Here is a 24220-nt window from a genome sequence, read left to right on the forward strand (position 1 = left end):
GTGCAGACTCGATGGTCTGAATAGCCTCCTTCTACACTGTAGATTCTATGATTCTATGAACCTATTCTTTATGTTTATGGTGTTGTTCAATGCAGTAGCAGTGTACAGGGATAATCTTTCCTCCTGCGTGATTGGAAGTCAGTTTTATGTGTCTATTTAGTCACTACAGATGAGTTTGAGGCGTGTTGGTAAGAGAAACTATCTAGTTTTATTACAAGTAATAGTATGTACAATACTCCTCAGATCCCAGCCGGGTCTGAGGTGTCGGTTTCAAACCTGGCTGACCTTTATATTACAGGTTATTGGAGTCCCGTGGGCTCCCCATCCCTCAATGAGGCAGCTCGTACTCAACAAGGCCACGGGAAGGCTAATTGCTTCTACACCGTAGGTCTCATGCAGGTTATAAAAGACCATGAATTACTTTATTTCACTTTCTGGCCTGAAGATGTTGATGTTTTAAAATTATGATTCTGGAAAACACACCTTGTTCCGAATATTTGATTCCATAAATTGTGTAATTTAAAGGTATAGCTTTGGTTACATTTCAAAGGTAATCTTAAAAGGTCACAGTTGATAGTGAGAAACCTAAACAATGTCTGACCTACCACTGAACTTTTCATAGATCCAGAAAATCTATATTTACCTCAATAAAGGATTTGAATTATTCATTTGATCCTGGATGAAAAGAAGCTGGAAGCAGTTTGTAAATATGAATATGTAAATAAGACTCAATCATATCCATTCGTGATATAAATTATTCAAGTGGGGTTTGGTATCAAAGAGTTGTGTTGAAGGTAAAAGATATTGGGGGGATTCTCTACCCAATGGCAGGAATCGCGATGGCACAGTGATTCGGGTGTGAGGCTAAAAATGGGACTGACACCAGGCGTCAATCCTATTGTGAGTATTCTGGCTTGCTGTTAATGGGCACAAATTCATAATTAGTAGCGAACAACCTCTCTAGCTTCGATAAACTAATTCTCATATTTATGACATGTCAGATATCTGCATTTAATCAATTGAATATATTTTAACACGTTTTCAAAGTTTCATCAATAAGGTTCCTGCCAGTCCCGATAAGGTTCCCGCCCAGACCCAATGGGAATATGCAAACACCTCATTGAAGCTAATTTTAATATTACGATCAGGCAGGAATCTCTTCAGGACAAAATATCAGCCTCTTTAAAAGAAACGTTGGTTAGAACGAACAGCTGCTCAATAGAGGAAGCACTTCAGAGTTAATGGACCCCTGTAGAGCCATATAAATAAATAATTGTAATTCTTCCTATGATATTGACTGGCCATGTTAATCATGAGGGTTTCAAAAGTCAATGGTCCATGAAATTGAATGGAAAAATGCAGTCCAAAGCCTTTAGGCTTCTAAGCTTGTACAAAGGCTTCAATGAAATTAACCATATTAAAAACACTTAAAAGGTTCCCACCACATAAATGGGAAGGCTTTTACCTGAACCTCGCAGATCTTTCATAGTGACATGCTGAAAGACAGTTTAAAGGTTTTAAAGGCTACAGATGGGGAGACCAACCAAATTACCCCCATCCCAGGAGGATCACTGGCCTAACCCTTCCAGCACAGCCCAAGCCCCCCCAAATACTGTCTCCCTTGAAAGACTCCCCTCGGCATCCTGGAGGCAAGTGTGGGGAGGGTGTCTTACCAGGAATCCTGGGTGGGATGCTGCAACAGTATTCTGATATCGGGTGCCCTTTAAAAAGGTGTGTGTCAGCGCATGCATGTGTTCAGATAAACTATCAGTCAATCAGCTTGGTGCATTCAGGGAGAAAGCATCTGCCAGGAACTGGGAATCAGCTGTGGGACCAATAACCGTGGGAGCATAGAGGTCTTTTAGGAACCAGAAGTATTCCTGATGTTTAAATACCTAGACAAGAAGTTATTGAAGCCCATGTTTGAACTAAAGAGTTCACAGTAATGAGATTTTAAAGAGATTTTGGGGGATCACTTAGCCAAAAGCGAATGAAAGGATCCCCCCCAGAAAAAGTGAATGAATCTTCAAGGTTCTTGTAATATACAAGGAATTTATTTGGAAGTAAAATGTAGAACTGAATGAAGATTATAAGCCTTTCTCAGATTTAGTGTTAAGTTAGAGATGTAAGCTTTGTTTAATTTCTCTTCATAGACATTATTTTTTTCATGTAAAGTCTTGTGGCAGAGTTCCTTCAATTAATCACTAGACATTCAGATTTCTTTTAAAACATTAACAATTTCTAACAGAATGTGTGGCTCAGATGATGAACTATTTTTATGTGAGAATAGACAGTGTCTGTTGGCTGCCTAGTCAACTGTGGGAAGCATCACAATGAACCAGTAGAATTCATAGAATCATAGAATCTACAGTGCAGAAGGAGGCCATTCGGCCCATTGGATCTGCACCGGCTGTTGGAAAGACCACCCCACTTAAGCCCACACCTCCACCCTATCCCCATAACCCATTAATCCCACCTAATCTTTTTGGACACTAAGGGCAATTTAGCATGGCCAATCCACCTAACCTGCACATCTTTGAACTGTGGGAGGAAACCGGAGCAACTGGAGTAAACACACGCAGACACGGGGAGAACATGTAGACTCCACACAGACAGTGACCCAAGCCGGGAATCAAACCTGGGACTCTGGAGCTGTGAAGCGACTGGGCTAACCACTGTGCTACCATGCTGCCCAGTCTAAACACCTGAATTTTTCAGTAGAAATAACAGCAAATTAGTTGGGGGAGAATCTAGCCCCCCTTCTCTCCTCCATTATTCTCCATTTAAAAGCAGGTCAATGGCATCAACCTCATACCCAAGACCTGGCTTCAATACCACAAGAAAATATAACAATTTCATACTTTCAGCCAAGGTTGCATTTCTTCCTATTCCCAACACAAGTGCATCATGTCTTGCCACGTCTCCTTCCCCCACATCAGCTGAAGCATTCACAGTGCCCTGTCACCTGCATGTACTTTAATGTGAAATGGAAATAGGCCTTTCTTCCTCTTATTTGCAGCAGAGATATCTGCAGCTGCTGTTACCCTCACAGCAAGAGCATTGAAGCATGCCACTGTCATGTGGCTGCATGAGGAAAATCATCTCTTCCCTCCCACACTAGTCCTCATCACCCTCCTGTTGCTGTCCTGCTCTGTAACACCACCTGCTTCTCCCTCTCTTCACTCAGTTTCACACATCAATATGTCTTAAAACAAATATCAAGCTTTTGACAGTCACTCACCAATAAGCACTCATATTTTCTGAAGGGCAAGTTTGTGCAGAATGTTAAGGAATGGGCAAGTACACCTTGTGGAATGGCCACTTACATTAAAGTCTCATTCAACAGAGTACGAAACCTCAATGTTCAGAGTATAGGTCTCACTCACATCATTGGAAATGGAGAGCTGGGATGACCAGGACACCAGAGTCCGTTATGTACACCCTTGATATATTTTTATTCATACGTAGAATCTGGGCATCGTTTGATAGGCCAGCATTTATTGGCTACACCTAGGTGCCCTTCAGAAGATGGTGGTGAGCTGCCTTCTTGAACCGCTGCAGTCCATGTGGTGTAGGTACATCCACTGTGCTATTAGGGAGGGATTTCGAGGATTTTGACCCAGCGACTGTGAAGGAATGGCGATATATTTCCAAGTCAGGATGGTGAGTGACTTGGAGCAAAACTTCCAGGTGGTGGTGTTCCCACGTATCCTCTGCCCTTGTCCTTCTGGATGGTCGTGGGTTTGAAAGGTGCTGTCTGAGGAGTCTTGGTGAGTTCCCGAAGTGTATCTTATAGATGGTACAATCTGTTGCCAAATGTGCCAGTGGTAGAGGGAGTGAATGTTTGTGGATGGGATATCAATCAAGGGGACTGCTGTATCCGAGATGGTGTTGAGCTCTTGAGTGTTGTTGGAGCTGCACTCATCCAGACAAGTGGGGAGTATTCCATCACACTCCTAACTTGTGCCATGCAGATGGTGAACAAGCTTTTGGGAGTCAGGAGGTGAGCTACTCCCCAAAGGATTCCGAGTCTCTGACCTACTCTGGTAGCCACAGTACTTATGTGGTTAATCCAGTTCAGTTTCTGATCAATGGTAATTCCCAGGATGTTGATAGTGGGATGCAGCAATGGTATTGCCATTGGATATCAAGGGGCGATGCTTTGATTTTCTGCTGTTGGAAATGGTCATTGCCTGGCACTTGTGTGGCACATATGTTTCTTACTACTTGTCTGCCCAAGCCTGGGTATTGTACAGGTCTTGCTGCAGTTGGATGTGGACTGCTTCGGTATGAGTCGTGAATGGTACTGAACTTCGTGCAATCATCAGTGAACATCCCCACTTCTGAACTTACGATGGAAGGGTGGTCATTTCTGAAGCATCTGAAGATGGTTGAGCCTTGGACACTGCCCTGAGGAATTGCTGCAGTGGGACTGAGATGATTGACCCCAACAACCACAACCATCTTCCTTTGTTCAGGGTGTAACGCCAATCAGAGGATTTCCACTTGATTCCCATTAACTCCAATTTTGCTAGGGCTCCTTCATGTCACATTCGATCAAGTGCTACCTTGATGTCAAGGGTAATCTGCCTCACCTCCATAATTCATCTCTTTTGTTCATGTTTGGACTAAGGCTGTAAGGAGGTCAAAAGCTGAGTTGCCCTGGCGGAACCAGACTGAGTGTCAGTGAGCAGGTTATTGCTAAGCAAATGACGCTTAACAATACTGTTAATAACCCCTTCTCTCACTTTGCTGATGATTGAGACTAGGCTGATGGGGTAGGGATGGGGGTGGGGGGTGGGTGGGAAGGTTGTAATTCATAGTGTTGGATTTGTCCTGCTGTTCATGTACATGAAATGCCTGAGCAATTTTCCACATTGCCAGTGTTGTAGCTGGACTGAAAAGCTTGATTAGGGGCACGTCAAGTTTTGCAACACAAGGTGTTAGTACCGTAGCTGGCATGTTGTCAGAACAGTATGTTTTAGCAGTTTTGAGGTAAAAAAAAAACCTTTTAAATAAAATCACAAGTTCCGAATGTTCAATCTATCGCAGTAATGGGCAACCGAGGCAAGTGAGTGGGCGGCATGAGTGGCCCTCCTTCATCTCAGTGGGCCACAAGATTGGAAATCAGATTTGTTCACTAACCATGACCTCATGAATAAGATTAAATATATTTAATATGCGCCAAATAATAATGCTTAATATTCATATTTTAATCAAACTATCATGAACTTTAAATAGTAAAAACAAAATAAATATTTACACTTTGGATGCAGAGGGAGTGCACAGCTCTCATAGTTAATGTTGTGTGCAATCAACATGCACCTCATTTCACTTTAAGTGCCTACTTGTATGACTTCAGTCATACAAGTGGGCAAAAAACTACACGGACGCAAATCAGCAGAATGTGGCAACACTGCGTGTGGGCAATAGTCAACAAAATGTCTTATGGGCCGCACTCGGAACCTAGATGGGCCACACATGGCCCCGGGTCACAGGTTGCCCACCTCTAATCTATCGCAAAGGGTCCTCCTTTATGCTTAAGCTTGATCTAAAAAGGTTTGAATGACTAGTTTTCAGCAGAACTTGTTCAATAAAATGGAAAAGCTCCGCAAGACACAGTGAAGACAGTCTAGAAATATTTTATCCTCCAAGGGACTTGGATTCCTTGAATGTAGACTTTCTTCTGTCTCCAAAGTAATGATGAACTATATCTCAGAATTAAGTAAACCACTGAAGGGATGGCAAAACTGTACCAACAAGGATACTCATTTTCCGACTTTTATCCCTCATTCTCAATATTCCTCCTCCTTTATTTGGAAGTGATCAAAATTACTATTTTGCAATGGCGGTAGGTAATTGTCACCCCACAATTACAGGGACCCCTGCTTCAGGGGTCGTAAACTGATACACAACTCTATCTCTTTCTTCCTTCGGCCCCAGAAGTTTACATTTCATTGTGAACAAATGCTACATCCTTGAGATACAGTAAACAATGTCACACCCTCTTATCAATAGTATACCTGTTATAAACATGCACATGAACATAGTCCAACCCATTCCTACAAATACTAAAACCATTAGAACAAATCTGAAAAATAGTTCCTACAGCAATGAAAGAAAATTAAGATTTCCTTTAAGTGCAGAGCAATTAAAGCACTGCATGGATCTTTAAAAATAAAACGTCACCCTCAGTTCAAACTATTGAACTCAACCCTTTTAACTATTCCTTCAAAGCAGGCAACTTATTGAATTGAGACTCAAATGCACTATAAAAGTCATAAACTTCATTTAAGAGTGGTTTCTTACAAGTAACTGCATTGCTGTTCCTCAATTACTTTGACTGTTAATTGTCCAACAGAAATTTAAACTGAACTATTTAACAAGTGGCTAATTTATAATTCATAAACATTAGTTCACCCTGACCAAAAAACCCTAGAAATATTATCAAAGTCTTACAGGGCCCACAGCCTTTATAGTGTCCAATGTTTTCAGCCATTTCTTGATATCATGTGAAGTGAAGTGAACTGACTGAAGACTGGCATCTGCGATGATGGGGACCTCCAAAGGAGGCCCAGATGGATTATCCACTTGGCATTTCTGGCTGAAGATTGGTGCAAATGCTTCAGCCTTACCTTTTCAGGGCAGCACGGTGGTGCAGTGGTTAGCATTGCTGCCTCATGGCGCCGAGGTCCCAGGTTCAACCCCAGCTCTGGGTCCCTGTCTGTATGGAGTTTGCACATTCTCCCCGTGTCTGCGTGAGTTTCATCCCCACAACCCAAAGGTGTGCAGGGTAGATGGACTGGTCACGCTAAATTGCCCCTTAATTGGAAAAAAAAATGAATTGGGTACTCTAAATTTATGGGGAAAAAAGCCTTACCTTTTGCACTGATTTGCTGGGCTCCTCCATATTTGAGAATGGGGATATTTGTAGAGCCTCTTCCTCCAGTGAGTTGTTTAATTGTCCACCACTGTTCACGACTGGACGTGGCAGGACCGCAAAGCTTAGGTCTGATCCATTGGTCGTGGAATCACTTAGTTCTGACCATCACTTGCTGCTTATGCTGTTTGCCATGTCAGTAGTCCTATGTTGTAGCTTCACCAGGTGGACATCTCATTTATAGTTACGCCGGGTGCTGCTCCTGGCATGCTCTCCTGCACTCTTCATGAACTGGGCCATGACATCAAAGGTTGTGCCGAAATTGTGCCAGAGTACAATTTTGCTGCTGCTCTTCAAGGTTACCCAGTCTTCCATTGCCAGATCTTTTCAAAATCTATCCCATTTGGCATGGTGGTAGTGCCACACAACACCATAGAAGGTACCCACATGGACTGTGCGCTAGTTACTCCTCCTGAAACTGTCATCGACAGGTGTATCTGCCGAAGGCAGGTTGTTGAGGATGAGATTGAGAATATGTTTTCCTCTTGTTGGTTCCTTCACCATCTCCCATAGATCTATTATATCATCTGAGTCCTTTTATGCTGGTGTTACCAAGCCACTGATGGCTATGGACATTGAAGTCCCAACATTCTGAGTAGGCTCTTCACTCTTGCTATCCTCAGTGCTTCGTCCACGTGGTGGTCAACATGGAGGAGCACTGATTCATCAGCTGCGATGGTGGCGGTACGTGGTAGTCAACAGGAGGTTACTTTGCCCATGTTGCCATGAGACTTCATGAGGTCGGGAGTTGATGCTGAGGTCTCCAAAGGCAACTACCTCCCACCTGTATACCACTGTGCTCTGCACACGCCTGCTGGATTTGTCCTGCCAATGGGACAGGACATATCCAGGAATCGTGATGGTGGTTTCTGGGACATTATCTGTAAGATATGCTTTCCTGAGTGTGTCAGGCTGTTGTTTGACTAGTCTGTGACACATATCTCTCAATTTTAGTACAAACTCCCAGATGTTAGTATCCCTAGAATCCCTACAGTGCAGAAGGAGACAAGTTGGCCTATTGAGTCTGCACCAACCCTTTGAAAGAGCACCCTACCCAGGCCTACTCTCCAATCGATCCCTGTAATGCTACCTAACCTGCACATCTTTTGAACATTAAGAGGCAATTTTAGCATGGTCAAGCCACCTAATCTGCGCATCTTTTGACTGTGGGAGGAAACTGTAACACCCGGAGGAAACCTCGGGGACTTTGCAAGTTCAGCAGGGTTGACTTTGCAGTTGTTGTTTCTGATGCCTAGATCATTACTGAGTGATCTGTCCGGTTTCATTCCTTTTAGGCCTTTTAGTGATTTGATACAACTGAGTGGCTTGCTCGGCCATTTCAGAGGACATTTTAAGATTGGATCTGGAGGGCCAGTTAAGGATGGCAGTTTTCCTTCCCTAAAGAGACTAAAGGTTTTTACAACACAGTCATCATTCGACTTTTAATTCCTGGACTTTTACTGAATTCAAATTTCACCATCTGCTATGATTGGATTCGAACCCGAGTCCCCAGAGCATTACCCTGGGTCTCTGCCTTACCAGTCCAGTGACAATACCACTACGCCATGTCTCCGCCCTTTTAAAAAATATATATGTTTATTCAAAGTTTTTCCAACAACAATTTTCAACGAATTAAACCCCCCCCCCCCGTAACAGAAAAGAGAAAGAGAAAAGAACAGAACATAAACATATCAATCAAACATACTACAGAACTTATACAATGGGTTTCTCCCGCACATAATAACCCTCCCATATGCTTTTTTACCAGTACCCCTAGGGGAAACCCCCTCCCCCGCCCACCCAAATATCCCCCCCCCCCCCCGAAAGAAACACCCCCCTCCCCCCCCTCCCTCCCTGGGTTGCTGCTGACCGACCTCATTCTAACGCTTCGCGAGATAGTCTAGGAACGGTTGCCACCGCCTGAAGAATCCCTGCGCAGACCCTCTCAAGGCAAACTTTATCCTCTCCAGCTTAATGAACCCTGCCATGTCATTTATCCAGGCTTCCACACTGGGGGGCTTCACGTCCTCCCACATGAGCAAGATACTCCGCTGGGCTACCAGGGACACAAAGACCAGAATACCGGCCTCTTTCGCCTCCTGCACTCCCGGCTCGTCCGCCACCCCAAATAATGCCAGCCCCCAACTTGGCTTGACCTGGACTTTCATCACCTTAGACATAGTCTTCGCGAAACCCCTCCAGAACCCATCTAGTGCCAGGCACGACCAGAACATGTGGGCATGATACGCCGGGCTTCCTGAGCACCTCCCACATCTGTCCTCCACCCCAAAGAACCTACTCAGCCTCGCCCCCGTCAGATGCGCTCTGTGAATGACCTTAAACTGTATCAGGCTGAGCCTGGCACATGAGGAAGAGGAATTAACCCTACTCAGGGCATCCGCCCACATACCCTCTTCAATCTCCTCCCCCAACTCCTCCTCCCACTTGCCCTTCAACTCCTCTATCGAAGCCTCCCACTCTTCTTTCATCTCCTGATATATCGCCGAAACCATGCCTTCTCCGACCCATACACCCGAAATCACCCTGTCCTGAATCCCCTGTGCCAGGAGCAATGGGAATGCCTCACCTGCCGCCTCACAAACGCCCTCACTTGCATATATCTGAACGCATTTCCCTGGGGTAACCCAAACGTCTCCTCCAGCGCCCCTAGTCTCGCAAACGTCCCGTCTGTAAACAGGTCGCCCATCCTTCTGATCCCTGCCTGATGCCAGCTCCGAAACCCCCCGTACATCCGTCCTGGGACGAACCGATGGTTCTCCCGGATCGGGGACCACACCGAGGCTCCCATCTCACCCCTATGTCGTCTCCACTGCCCCCAGATCTTTAGCGTTGCCGCCACCACTGGACTCGTGGTGTACCTTGTCGGCGAGAGCGGCAGCGGTGCCGTCACCAGCGCCCTCAGGCTCGTTCCTTTGCAGGACGCCATCTCCAACCTCTTCCATGCCGCCCCCTCTCCGTCTATTACCCACTTACGGATCTTCGCCACGTTGGCTGCCCAATAATGGTCACCCAGATTCGTCAACGCCAGCCCTTCCTGTCCCTACTACGCTCCAGAAACCCCCTCCTTACCCTCGGGGTCTTGTTTGCCCACACAAAACCCATTATGCTCCTACCCACCTGCTTAAAAAAGGCCTTGGTAATCATAATAGGAAGGCACTGGAACACAAAAAGAAACCTTGGGAGGACCATCATTTTAATCGACTGTACCCTGCCCGCTAGCGAGAGTGGCAACACATCCCATCTTTTGAAGTCCTCCTCCATCTGCTCCACCAGCCGCGTCAAATTAAGTTTGTGCAGGGCCCCCCAGCTCCTAGCTACCTGGATTCACAAGTAACGAAAGCTCCTTTCCCCCCTCCTCAACGGTAGATCGTCTATCCCTCTTCCCTGGTCCCCTGGATACAACACAAAGAGCTCACTTTTCCCTACATTGAGCTTATAGCCCGAGAAGTCCCCAAACTCCCTTAGGATCCGCATGACCTCCACCATCCCCTCCACTGGATCTGCCACGTACAGCAACAGGTCGTCCGCATACAGCGACACCCGATGCTCCTCTCCCCCTCGGACCACCCCCCTCCATTTCCTGGACTCCCTTAATGCCATGGCCAAAGGCTCAATTGCTAATGCAAACAACAGGGGGGACAGGGGGCACCCCTGCCTCGTCCCTCGATACAGCCGAAAATACTCCGACCTCCGCCGATTCGTAGCCACACTCGCCACTGGGGCTCTATGTAGGAGCTTAACCCACCTGATAAACCCCTCCTCAAACCCAAACCTCCGCAACACTTCCCAGAGATACTCCCACTCCACCCGGTCAAAGGCCTTCTCCGCATCCATAGCTGCCACTATCTCCGTCTCTCCCTCCACCGAGGGCATTATAATCACAGTGAGGAGCCTCCGCACATTGGTGTTTAGCTGCCTGCCCTTTACAAATCCCGTCTGGTCCTCGTGACTCACCCCCGGGACACAGTCCTCAATTCTCGTAGCCAGCACTTTTGCCAGCAACTTAGCATCCACATTGAGGAGCGAGATCAGTCTATACGACCCACATTGCAGTGGGTCCTTGTCCCGCTTCAGGATCAGAGAGATCAGTGCCCCGGACATTGTCGGGGGCAGGATCCCCCCCTCCCTTGCCTCATTGAAAGTCCTCACTCGCAACGGGGCTAACACGTCCGCATACTGCCTGTAAAACTCAACCGGGAACCCATCTGGCCCCGGGGCCTTCCCCGCCTGCATGCTCCCCAGTCCTTTCACCAGCTCCTCCAACCCAATTGGCACCCCCAAACCAGCCACCTCCTGCTCCTCCACCCACGGGAACCTCAGTTGATCTAGAAATCGTCACATCCCCTCTTCCCCCGCTGGGGGCTGAGATCTGTACAGCTCCTCATAAAGGTCCTTAAATGCCTCATTTACTTTCACCGCACTCCGCACCGTAGTTCCCCTGCTATCTTTAACTCCACCTATCTCCCCCGCTGCCATCCTCTTCCGGAGCTGATGTGCCAGCATCCGGCTCGCCTTCTCCCCATACTCGTACGTCGCCCCCTGTGCTTTCCTCCACTGTGCCTCTGCCTTCCCTGTGGTCAACAGGTCGAATTCCGTCTGGAGACTTCGCCGCTCCCTAAGTAGTCCCTCCTCGGGGGCCTCTGCATATCTCCTGTCTCCCTTAGGATCTCCCCCACTAACCTCTCCCTTTCCCTGCCCTCTCTCTTCTCCCTATGAGCCCTGATGGAGATTAACTCTCCCCTGATCACCGCCTTCAGCCCATACTACCCCCAGCTGCACCTCCCCATTGTCGTTGGCCTCCAAATACCTTTCAATGCACCCCCGCACCCTCCCGCACACCTCCTCATCCGCCAGTAATCCCACATCCAGACGCCACAGCGGGCGTTGGTCCCTCTCCTCTCCTAACTCCAGCTCCACCCAATGCGGGGCGTGGTCTGAGATAGCTATGGCCGAGTACTCTGTTCCCTCCACTTTCGGGATCAGCGCCCTACTCAAAACAAAAAAATCTATCCGGGCGTAGGCTCTGTGTACGTGAGAAAAAAAAAGAAAATTCCCTGGCATGGGGCCCAGCAAATCTCCACGGATCTACTCCCCCCATCTGGTCCATAAACCTCCTAAGCACCTTGGCCGCAGCCGGCCTCTTCCCCGTCCGAAATCTGGAGCGATCTAATGCTGGGTCCAACACCGTGTTGAAATCCCCCCCCATTATCAAGCTTCCTGCTTCCAGATCCGGAATCCGCCCCAACATGCGCTTCATAAATCCAGCGTCATCCCAGTTCGGGGCGTATATATTTACCAATACCACCCACGCCCCCTGCAACCTACCGCTCACCATCACGTATCGACCTCCATTATCCACTACAATATTCTTGGCCTCAAACGACACCCGCTTCCCCACCAGTATTGCCACCCCTCTATTCTTCACATCCAGCCCCGAATGGAATACCTGTCCCCCCCATCCCTTTCTTAACCTGACCTGGTCTGCCACCTTCAAATGTGTCACCTGAAGCATGACCACATCTGTCTTCAGTCCCTTTAAGTGCGCGAACACTCGGGCCCTCTTAACCGGCCCATTCAGGCCCCTCACATTCCAAGTTATCAGCCGGATTGCTCCCCCCTCCCCCCTAGATCCATATCTAGCTCTTTTGCTCCCCCCATAACACTCCCGTAAGTCAGCTGACTGCTGCTGACCCCGGCCTCCCCCGCCGTCCCATTGACCCCCCCCCGTGTGGGAATCCCCCCTCCCCAGCAATCAGTGTGCGCTCCTGCACCACCCCCCCCCCTCCATCCTTCCCTAGCGCCGGAAAAAGCCCGTGCTTTCCTGAGCCGGTCCCGCCCCCTCTGGCGCCGCTCCTGTTGCGGCCTTATCCCAATTCCCCCATTCCCGGGCCTCCCCTCCCTCCAGCACCGGCGCCCACATTCTCTCACAGTCTCCCCATCAGATCTCTCCCCCCATTCCCATCCATCGCCCAACCCGTGGAACATTCCCTACGCATAGTTAAAACCCTGTATACAACCGACATTCCCCCCACAACCACAAACCCTCAGTTTGAGTCCAACTTTTCAGTTTGTATAAAGGTCCAAGCCTCCTCAGGCGTTTCGAAGTAGTGGTGTCGATCCTGAAATGTGACCCACAATCGCGTTGGCTGCAGCATTCCAAACCTCACCCCCTTCCGATGGAGCACCGCCTTGGCCCGATTAAAACCAGCTCTCTTCTTTGCCACCTTCCGATGGAGCACCGCCTTGGCCCGATTAAAACCAGCTCTCTTCTTTGCCACCTCTGCACTCCAGTCCTGATAGATTCGGATCTCTGTATTCTCCCACCTGTTGCTCCGCTCTTTCTTGGCCCATCTCAAGACACACTCTCTATCCACGAAACGGTGAAACCTCACTACTACCGCCCTTGGCGGCTCGTTGGCCTTGGGTCTCCTCGCCAGCTCCAGGGGACTCGGAGAGGCCCCCGCACCCATCAGCGAGTTGAGCATCCTGCTCACATATGCCTCGGCATCGGCCCCCTCCACCCCTTCAGGGAGACCCAGAATCCGAAGATTCTTCCTCCTCGACCTGTTCTCCAGGTCCTCGAATCTTTCCGCCCACCTCTTGTGCAGCGCCTCGTGTGCCTCCATCTTCACCGCCAGGCCCAAGATCTCAACCTCGTTCTCTGTGGCTTTTTCCCGCACCTCCCGGATTGCCGCCCCTTGGGCCTTCTGGGCCTCCACTAACCCCTCGATCGCCGTCAGCATTGGCGCCAGCACCTCTTTCTTCAGCTCCTCAAAGCAGCGCTTGAGAAACTCCTGCTGCTCCGGCCCCCATGCCACTTGATCTCCGCCCGTCGCCATCTTTTTTTTTCTCCCTCGCACTTTTCACTACTCCAAAAACGCTTTTTTGACCACCGCTCCTGGTCCAATCCATATACTATGGGGGGTGGACCTTGCTATCACCTTCCCACACTGGAAGTCGTCGGAAAATTGCCGTTGGGGCTCCTCTGGAGAGCCCAAAAGTCCGTTTTAGCGGGAGCCACCGAATATGCGGCTTAGCTCCGCTTAGCCGCAACCGGAAGTCTGTCTCCGCCCTTTGATGTGCATCTCTATTAGTGAGTTGCCAGTTGCAAATGTCTCACCAATTCCACATGTATGAGGCACACTAAACTTGCTATGCATGCGTCTTTTTTCTACTTGCATGTCCCATGCAGAATGAGGCCCTTTGGAAAAGGACGATGGGCCAAGCCAGCATTAGCCCCTCAGATACCAGCATACAGAGAACAGTGCCCATGATAAGAATATCTGTGAAGTAGTGGGGTCCTGGCATGCAGATAGGGCCCAAATTAAATTAGTTAAACAATGCTGCCATCTGATAAGCCACTACCCTGATCATTCAAACCCTTACAGCACTGAAATCAAGGCTAATGGGAACAGGATCACTGTGATTAGCACTGCATTGTCATCTACAATTTCTTAGCACCCCATTAGCACCAGACAAGAAGGTGAAAACCAGCCTTGCTACCTCTTAAAATGAATTGTTGCAGTATACTATTGGAGTGTTCTACGAGAATTAATTTACAGTAGACAATCGTTGTGAACGGTGTCTCAAAACAACATCAAAATCTTTACTCTTCACATGGTAAATGCATCAACAATTTCCTTTTCTGTTTTCTCAAATCATTTGAGTTATTCCTCTTTGACAGTATAAAGTAGCACTAGTTCTTTGATGACTTCATTAGGCATTCCTTTGCAGCATTATCAGTTTCTTACTGCTTTGGCTTTCTTTGCTGCAATGTTATCTCTTCATTTGCTTTATAGCAGATTCATTAAATCTCTATAATAAGCATCATGACTATCAATCTCAATTCGTATGGATTCGCTCATCCAACTTGAGCAAAGCTTAACATACAATTGTAAGCATCCTTTAATAAAGCAAACTTCATTGTGCAGTGTTCTAACCCCCCACAAGACCCACAGGGACAACTTGATTGATCTCCCCGTGGGGCTCGTGGAGTACGAGCTCCCCCCCCTGAGGGGTGGAAGCCCAACAGTGGGCACGTTAATTCCCCAAGATAAATGCCGGCCCAGGAGGGAGCTGGCATCTCAGGATGGTCACGGCTGGGACTTAGAGTGTTGTTTTGTTGTTGAACTTCCTAGCTGTGAGTAGGAAATCAGCTACTTTTGACTCACCTTTTCGGGATTGCTCATTGATTACAATATGCAGTTCAGGACATATATGACATTGTTCAAAGACAGCAGGGTCCATAAAACAGTGCAAAGATGAAGGAGGACATTTTCATATGCCCACTTCCATTGGACAGGAATTTGGCATCGAGAGATTGCCCGGTGAAATCAGATGTGAACCATTTCATAGTTAGAGCAGAATTTGAATAATCTCAGTGAGCTGTCAGCAATGAACCAATCGCGACAGACAATCCACTTATTGGAGAAGATATGGCAAGTCCAGCAATTCCTCCCTAGAACCAATCTGGAATGGATACCAGTGAGAAAATCCAGTGGCATACAAGGACACAGAGGCACTGACACAGGATTGGAGTTTTTTGTTGGGAGCAGGAATATTGATGCTTCTCTTAATTTAATGAAGTTTCCCCGACCATTTATTGAGCAACCTGCAGTGATTAATTTAGGACTGCTGGTTAGACTCATCTCCAAAAGAACCAACGTGCAGATTGTGAGTAGTATATGTTCTGCCAATTGGGAGTTCAAAATTGCATCAGTGTCCTATAGACATAACAGTGACCTGATCTGCATGGACTCATTGGGCTCCTTTCTGTTTTGGGTGCCTGGGTCCTTATTCAAGGCCTATCCCAAAATGCTGAAGATCCGCACATCAGTGGGATGTTAAATGTTCCAATTTTGATTGCGCTACTGGCCTATTTCCAAGGATAAAAGCAGCAGATACCTGGGAACCCCACCACCTGGAGCTTCCCCTCTGAGTCACTCACCACCCTGACTTGGAAATATATCGCCGTCCCTTCACTGTCGCAGGGGCAACATCCTGGAACTCCCTCCCTAACAGCACAGTGGGTGTACCTACACCTCAGGCACTGCAGCATGTCAAGAAGGTAACTCACCACCACCTTCTGAAGGGCAACTAGGGATGGACAATAAATGCTGGCCTAACCAGCGATACCCACATCCTGTGAATGAATATATATTTTTTTTAAATCTACCTGACCAGGTAGTGAAGTGGAAGAAAATGCACCATATGTAATCAGGGTGGTCCTATTAATTTGAGAACAGCATGAGAATTTCTTGGACCATTTCCCCTCACCCTCCAACCTACCCAGAGCTATGGAAGACCCTTCAAATGTCATCCCCACCAAATGTCATCCCCACGGACCAAACTCGGGACATCTGCAGACGCTTGAATCTGAAATAAAAACAGAAAATCTTGGAGAAATTCAGCAAGTCTGGCAGCATCTGTAGAGAGAGAAAATAAAGTTACCATGATTTTTTCAGAGCTCTGAAGCAGAGTCATATGGCCTCGAAACATTAACTCTATTTGCTCTCTCCGCAGATGCTGCCAGACCTGATGTGTTTCTCCAGCATATTCTGTTTTTGATCCAATTTTGTAAGATCTCCCTAAAGTTGGAGGTTTTTTTCTCTTCTTCCCAGTAAAATAACATCGGTCTGCATATGTTAACATCTTATTCCTTGAAGATTTGTTATGCAATTAAGTGGTCAGATCACAAAACAATGGATTAGGTGTATGTTTCTTGTTTCACCCCAATTACAATATTCTCCGAGATCAGTTGTAGCACGTTCAAAAGCAAGCTGCCTCATTATTAATCCTTTTCCATAGACATCTACAGGATAATTCCCAATGTTCCTGCAGTATTATTAAATATAAGGTGGTTGTCCATTTCATGTCAGGCTCAAACCCCTCATCACAGAAGAGATTCATTAAACTTCATGAAAGCTGTGTTATACTGTCAGGCTATCTCAGATGGGGTATGGTCTGTCAAGATCACCTGCCTTATCTTCTCCAAGCAGATGGACTGGAAGAACATGTCGATCTGTAAGTATGATTTATGGCCTGCAGAGAAAATGTTGAAGTCTCTCCTATCTGACATCGGTCACATTGCATTTTTCAGTGCAGTCAAGCAATTACTTTTAGTCCAAAATATCAAGTAAATGTTCAAGCAGTAGTACAACTCGTGGTTCCACCACTCCCAAATTGGGGAGACGGGAACGAAATAGGAACATTACTGGAGTAGTAATCCAGATGGCCAGGCTAGTGCTCTGGGGAGTCGGGTGGAATTTAAAATCCAGTAAATCTGGAATTGAAAGCTAGTCTCAATAATAGTGACCATGAAACCATTGTTAATTGTCATGAAAACACATCTGATACATTAATGTCTTTGAGGGAAGAAAATCTGTCACCTTACCTGGTCTGACCTACATGTGGAGAGCCACAGTAACATGGCCGACGCTAAACTGCCCTCTGAAATGGCCGAGCAAGCCATTTAGTTCCAGGACAACTAAGGTTGGGCAACAAATGCCGGCTTTGCTAGCAATGCCCATATCTCATGTAAGAATACATTTTAAGAAATGGCTAGTGTGTTATTTATCAAAAGACATGCTTTCTAGCTTAACAAGCTCCACAAGACTAATGTCAATATGGCCAGAGGTTTGGTCCAATCAGCGGGCACTATAGCAGACATCACCGTGCCAATCCATCATCCAAACATCAACCAGCCTTATCAAGCAAATGGCAAACCTGTTCTGTGACATAATGACAATCTCATGAGTCAATGTAGACTGGGTATTTAGAAGACTCCTCAGGTATTCATGAAACAAGATTATGTACAGCTATTAGTATTTGGTTAGTGTGATGTCTGGGATCAGAAAGTGTTCCATCTAATTGTTAAACATAATTGACTAACTCTTAACCAAAAAGAAAACCAGTAGTTATGAAACCAAGATAGCAAATAAGGAGATCCATCGAATTAGATTCCCATACATGTCTGAACATGTTCAAAGCATTCATATAGGCAGCGATTTTCTGGAAATTATTCCAGAGAGAATTCAGTTAAGTGTGTCATAAATCAGTTCTGCTCAGAGAACAATATAACCTCCCTACAGATATTAATGCTTCAGATGCATGCACTCATCCACATATACAGTGTGTGAGTGAAATCACGAAAGGACATTTTGCATTCAACCTGAAAAGCAGCCAATAAGCTTACTCTCTCTCATTTGTCCTTAAACATATGGGTTCACTTCACAAGAAATAGACCAAAGTGGACAAATGTATCATTAAAGTGTATCATTGTCATGGCAGGAAAAAATTATACCGTGCCTGAAAATGAGGTGGAAACCTGAAAATTCTGACATTTTTAAATAAAAGCAAAAAACGGTGAAAATTCAGAGGAGGTTGGCCAGAGTCTTCTGGCAAAAAGGGGTTGACATTCAGAGTGGAACCTTTCACCAGGATTGACAATTTAAAGTGGACAACCCCTTTATAGAACTTGTCAAAACAAAGAGGACAGGGAATACATCAGGCATCAGTCAAGTGTACAAAGGCTATTCCCAAATCTTTAAAATATTTGTACTTGTGATCTCACTCTTTGTTTTAAGTCTTAATGAAGTAGCACTCTACCTTACCATGGTAATGTTAATAAAAGGCTTCACCTAAAATCATTATCTGCCTTTTTCGTCAGGCGCTAACTCTTCTGCTGTCGCACTCTCCAACTCTCTCTGTGTAATTTTGTTTGCAAGCATAAATTGCAGTGGCATAATTCACATCAAAATGTATCATGACACTTCCCTATGATATCATCAGGATTAAAATGGCCACATCATTATCCACCCTAGACAATAAAAGTTCTCCAAGCACATTTTTCATTGGCGCAAGGCCCTTTTAAGGGATATGATAAAGTGTTATCCAGGAACAAAAATAAATTTAATAGGCGCCATAAAACTCTCACAAGTCTAAATGAAAGAAGAGTACAGACAAATAAATACTTAAATCTCCCAGGGAGAAAAATTCATGAAAATCCAAGAAAACAGCCTCTTCCTCTGGGCTACAGTATTTTCTAGTTCTGCTCTAATAGAATTTATCACAGTAACAAATACTCGCACTTTCAAGGACAGAAGCAATATTCCGAGACATAACAGTTCCAGAACTTGAAGTGCACCCCTGACAACGGGCGGGTTTTGATTGTGAAAAATGCCAGTTGAGGAAAATGTGGATTGACAGTGGCTTGCATTAGGTTTGTTTCCTATTTCCTTCTCTTGTTTCTAAGGGCTAATACTGTGTAACAAACTGTCCCTGAAATGTCTGCGCTTCATAACATCATCTGCTGAAATAGTTCCGCAGGCTCTGGAATGAGCCGTCTCTGGAGAGAGGACGACCTGGGGGAACTTTAAAGAAAAATCACACGGTGTGATGAAAGTCAAAGTATGGCGTCACCCGGTATTCAGAGACAGAAGGCAAGGGGGAGAAAAAAGTTAAAGCACACGGTCAGATCCAAGAAGATAGTGAGAACAATAACTATTCCAGGTATCACTGCATCATGATAAGTCACTAGTCACTGGATGATTTCAAAAGGATCACCAGTTATCTTTATGTGAGATGAAAACTAGTTTCAATCGTTAATCAGTGCAGAGTATGTCCCTGAATTTTCACAGAATTCATCCTGATCTTCTGCGAAAACTTTAGTAGTATCTACCCGGGATGATTCATAAAATGGTCATAATGCAGCAGGAGGCCATTCAGCCTGCTGTGTCCATGCCAGCACTTTGCAATTGGAACCCACCTAGTCCCACTTCCTCATTCTTCCCCCTTGTCCTGCAATCCTTTTTTATTCAGAGATCATCTAATTCCCTTTTGGTGGCCATGATTGAATCTGCCTCACAACAGTCATAAAGCCATGCATTCAAGATTGTATCAACTCACTGAGCGAAAATGTTTTTCCTTCTGTCGCCATTGCGAATGAACTTAAATTTATGTCCTCTGGTTCTTCATCCTTCTGCCAATGGGAACATTTTTGGTCTAGCTACTCTGTCCAACCTCCTCACCATTTGGAACAATTCTATCAGAACTCTGTTTAATTTTCTCTTCTCCAAGAAGAACAGCCTCCGTTTCTCCAATCAAGCCATATGACTGAAGTCCTCATCCCTGGAACCATTCCCATCAATCTTTTCTGTACTACCCTCTAATGCCCCATCAATTTCCCAAAGTGTGCTGTCCATAAGGGAACACAATACTTTGGTTGAGGCAGGTTGAGTTTGGTTGAGGCTGAACCAATGTTTTATACAGTTTTATCAGAATGTCTTTGCTTTTCTATTTCTTCTCTTATTTACAATGGTCCCATATCCTTTATTCACAGTATACACAGCCTGCCCTGCGACTTTCAATAATTTGTCCACATATACCATCAGGTCATGCTGCTCCTGCATCCCCTTAAGACTCATATTGCCTCTTCCAATTCTTCCCTCCAAAATGAATAACTTCACATCCGACAGATGTGCCATAGAGAGTATCCTATCCATCTGTATCACAGCTTGGTATGGTAACTGCTCGGCCCAAGATCGCAAGAAACCGCAGAGAGCCGTGAACTCAGCCCAACGCATCACACAAGCTTTCCACCTCGCACTGCCTCAGGAATGCAGTCAGCATGGTAAGAGACCCCTCCCACCCAGGCTTTGCCCTCTTCCAGACCCTTCCATCAGACCGAATGTACAGAAGTCTGAAGACCCAGACATTCAGACATAGGCACAGCTTCTTCCCCACAGCTACCAGACTACTCAATGACTCTCCCTCGGAATGATCTATTCCCTGTAAGAACACTTCACGACGCCCTATGCTGCACTTGCTCATGTATTTGCTTTGTTTGGCTCTTGGTCCACACTGTAGCCAATCACTATTTGTCGATGTACCATTTGTCAATGTACTTTGTCGATTATTCTTTTTGTCTACTATGTACGTACTGTGTATGTTCCCTTGGCCGCATAAAAATACTTTTCACTGTACCTCGGTACATGTGACAATAAATCAATCAAGCAATCATCTATCACGTGTCTACCCATTTCACCAGCCTCCCTATATCTTTTTGAAATTTATTACTGTCAGCAACATCATTCGCAATACCTCCAAAGTTTCTAACATCTACAAATGTTGAAATTTTGCTCTGTATACCTAAGTTTAAATCATTACCATATGTCAAGAAAAGGTAATTAGATAATTAACCATAGTCGCAAGGGAATATGGACGCCTTCTCTGTTAAAGAGAGATAAGTGGTTATGTAGCTTGAGGGGCAGCACTTTGAATCAAGCATGGGGCAAGGTTATTGGCAGAATGATTAGCATTGCTGCCTCAAAGCACCAGGGATCCAGGTTCGATTCCGACCTTGGGTGACTGTCTGCATGGAGTTTGCATGTTCTTCTCGTGTCCGTGTGGATTTTCTCCAGGTACTCTAGTTTCCTCCCACAGTCCAAAGGTGTGCAGGTTAGATGGATTAGCCATGATCAAAGCGCAGGGCTACGGGGACAGAGCGGGGGAGTGGGTCTAGGTGGGGTGCTCTTTCAGAGAGTCAATGCAGACTCAATGGGCCAGAATGTCCTCCTTCTGCACTGTAGGGCTTCTATGGAGTCTTCTATGGAGTAAGGGGGCAGGCTTCCATAAACCATTCAAGCCGTCATGACCCATGCTGATGTTATCTGCGAGGGTATCCCAACTTGGAATACCGGTTCATGGGGGTGTATAGTTTTGTGTTTGGAATGGTCTAAGGAGTCGTGTAAAACCCCAGTAAGAATAAGTAACCCAGTCATCATAAAAAATTATTAAAGACTCGTTATTAAATTAAAGAAAAGACAAATATACACAAATAGGACTATACTAGGCTAAGACAATTTGGTAAATGAATTACAAAACACACACACAGTATATGTAGAACGTACCCCTTGTTCCAAAATATATCTATGATGCCTGAACTCCTTAAGACTTCCCCTTTCCCCCAAACAACATCCAAGTTAAATAGATCTGTAAATCAAAACCAGCTTATAGTTGCCACACAAAACAGGGAGGATAATTAGGGGTGGGAAATATCTGGTCCAGTGAAGATATTTAGCCTGCCTTTACTAAGGCTTTTACACTGCCTTTGCTCAAAGACGTAAAGGTGGCTCGCAGAAAAATTGGCCTCCGAGCTGCTAGATGTAAACTGGCTTTCAGGCTGCTAGGTATACATTGGCCTGCCTGCTTCTGGGGGTTCTTTTAATAATACAATTGTTCCCCTTTAATTCTGCATTCTGTGTATTTGGCTGTCTGCCCACTCATGTACGCTGGATTCACCGTTTCGGAGGCTAAGTGCTCATGCTGGCGTAGGACGCCGTTCCAACGGCGTGCAGCACGCGACGTAATGACGCCATACAAAACTGCCGTCAAACTGCCACCGCCTCCGATTTCAGAGTCGGGAGGAAGTTTGCGCACGATTGCCGATTATGAAATCAGCGTTGGGGAACGGGGAATCCCCACTTAGACTCTAGAAATTAACATGTGTAGACCTCATTGATCTCCCATTCAGCTAGATAAGCGGTTTCTATTAATAGGCGATTCACACCTGGGGCGAAATTCTCCCGAAACGGCGCGATGTCCGCCGACTGGCGCCCAAAACGGCGCCAATCAGACGGGCATCGCGCCGCCCCAAAGGTCCGGAATGCTCCGCATCTTTGGGGGCCGAGCCCCAACATTGAGGGGCTAGGCCGACGCCGGAGGAATTTCCGCCCCGCCAGCTGGAGGGAAAGGCCTTTGTTGCCCCGCCAGCTGGCGCGGAAATGACATCTCGGGGCGGCGCATGCGCGGGAGCGTCAGCGGCCGCTGACAGTTTCCCACGCATGCGCAGTGGAGGGAAAGAGTGCCCCCACGGCACAGGCCCGCCCGCGGACCGGTGGGCCCCGATCGCGGGCCAGGCCACCGTGGGGGCACCCCCCGGGGCCAGATCGCCTCGCGCCCCTCCAGGACCCCGGAGCCTGCCCACGCCGACTTGTCCCGCCGTTCAAAAGGTGGTTTAATCCACGCCGGCGGGACAGGCAATTTTATCGGCGGGACTTCGGCCCATCCGGGCCGGAGAATCAAGCGGGGGGGCCCGCCAACCGGCGCGGCGCGATTCCCGCCCCCGCCAAATCTCCGGTGCCGAAGACTTCGGCAACCGGCGGGGGCGGGATTCACGCCAGCCCCCGGCGAGTCTCCGACCCGGCGGGGGGGCAGAGAATGATGCCCCTGATTCTGGGTGCGATCTGATGGAAAAGTTTCGAAGTGTCATTTGTGATGGGTTTTGCTGGGAGTTTCATCCGGCTCTGTCGGCGAGTTCCCCACCGCCAACAAACCACACTGAGGGCGCAATTGTCCAGAAAAATGTCGAAGTGTGGTAGCGAGCGGGAATTTCCATGAACTTCCCGGCTCTCCGCCCAGCGAGGCCAGCAACACAATTCTAGGTTAACTGGTCCACTTATTGAGGCCTCACGGGCTCCCCGGCGCAAATGAAGACTCGCCAGCTGATTCGCCAGGACCACGCTCGCCAGCCGCGTCCCCCGCTAAAAGGGCAAGCAGCACTTAAACTGCTCAGTCAACCTCAGCCAGCTCGCAATAATGGCGCCCAGGAGAATGGCCCCAAGGTTTGGAGACATTGACCTGGGAAGGCTGGTAGACTTCATTGAGGCAAGGAGGGATGTCCTGTACTCTCTAGGGTCCCAGAGAGTCAGCCACAAGGCAGCCAGTGATGCCTGGGATGAGGTGGCGGCAGCTGTCAGCTCTGTGAGTATAACCAGGAGGACTGGCCTTCAGTTCAGGAAGAAGGCCAACGACCTACACAGGGCAGCACGAGTGGGCAGACACCTCCCCCCCTCCCCCAAGGGAGCATCCACCTCTCAACTCTCCATGTGACCCCTATCCCTTCCTGCACACCCCCCCCCACCCTTCCTTCACACCCCGTCTCCCACCACTGTGAACCACGCGTGTGACTAATGATGCCTGCTCTGTGTCTCCTCAGGAAAAACTCTCCCAGAACTGTCAGGAGCGGGCCCAGACCGGCGGAGGGGTGCTTGACATCAGAATCCTCATCTCTTTTGAGGGGCGTGCCCTGGAGGCAACAGGTTGGGCGAGGAAAGTTCGGTCAGCCTCGTGGAGGCTGGCGGACGCCGCAGAGCTGAGGAACCACCAGGCTCCACTCAGGGGACCTGTTAAACATGAGTTGTTATTGCCTTACTGACTGACCACATGCCCATTTTCCTGCAGGTCCTCCAGCCGGCGACG

The sequence above is a fragment of the Scyliorhinus torazame genome, chromosome 5 (assembly GCF_047496885.1).
Source record: "Scyliorhinus torazame isolate Kashiwa2021f chromosome 5, sScyTor2.1, whole genome shotgun sequence".
Classification (NCBI taxonomy): Eukaryota; Metazoa; Chordata; class Chondrichthyes; order Carcharhiniformes; family Scyliorhinidae; genus Scyliorhinus; species Scyliorhinus torazame.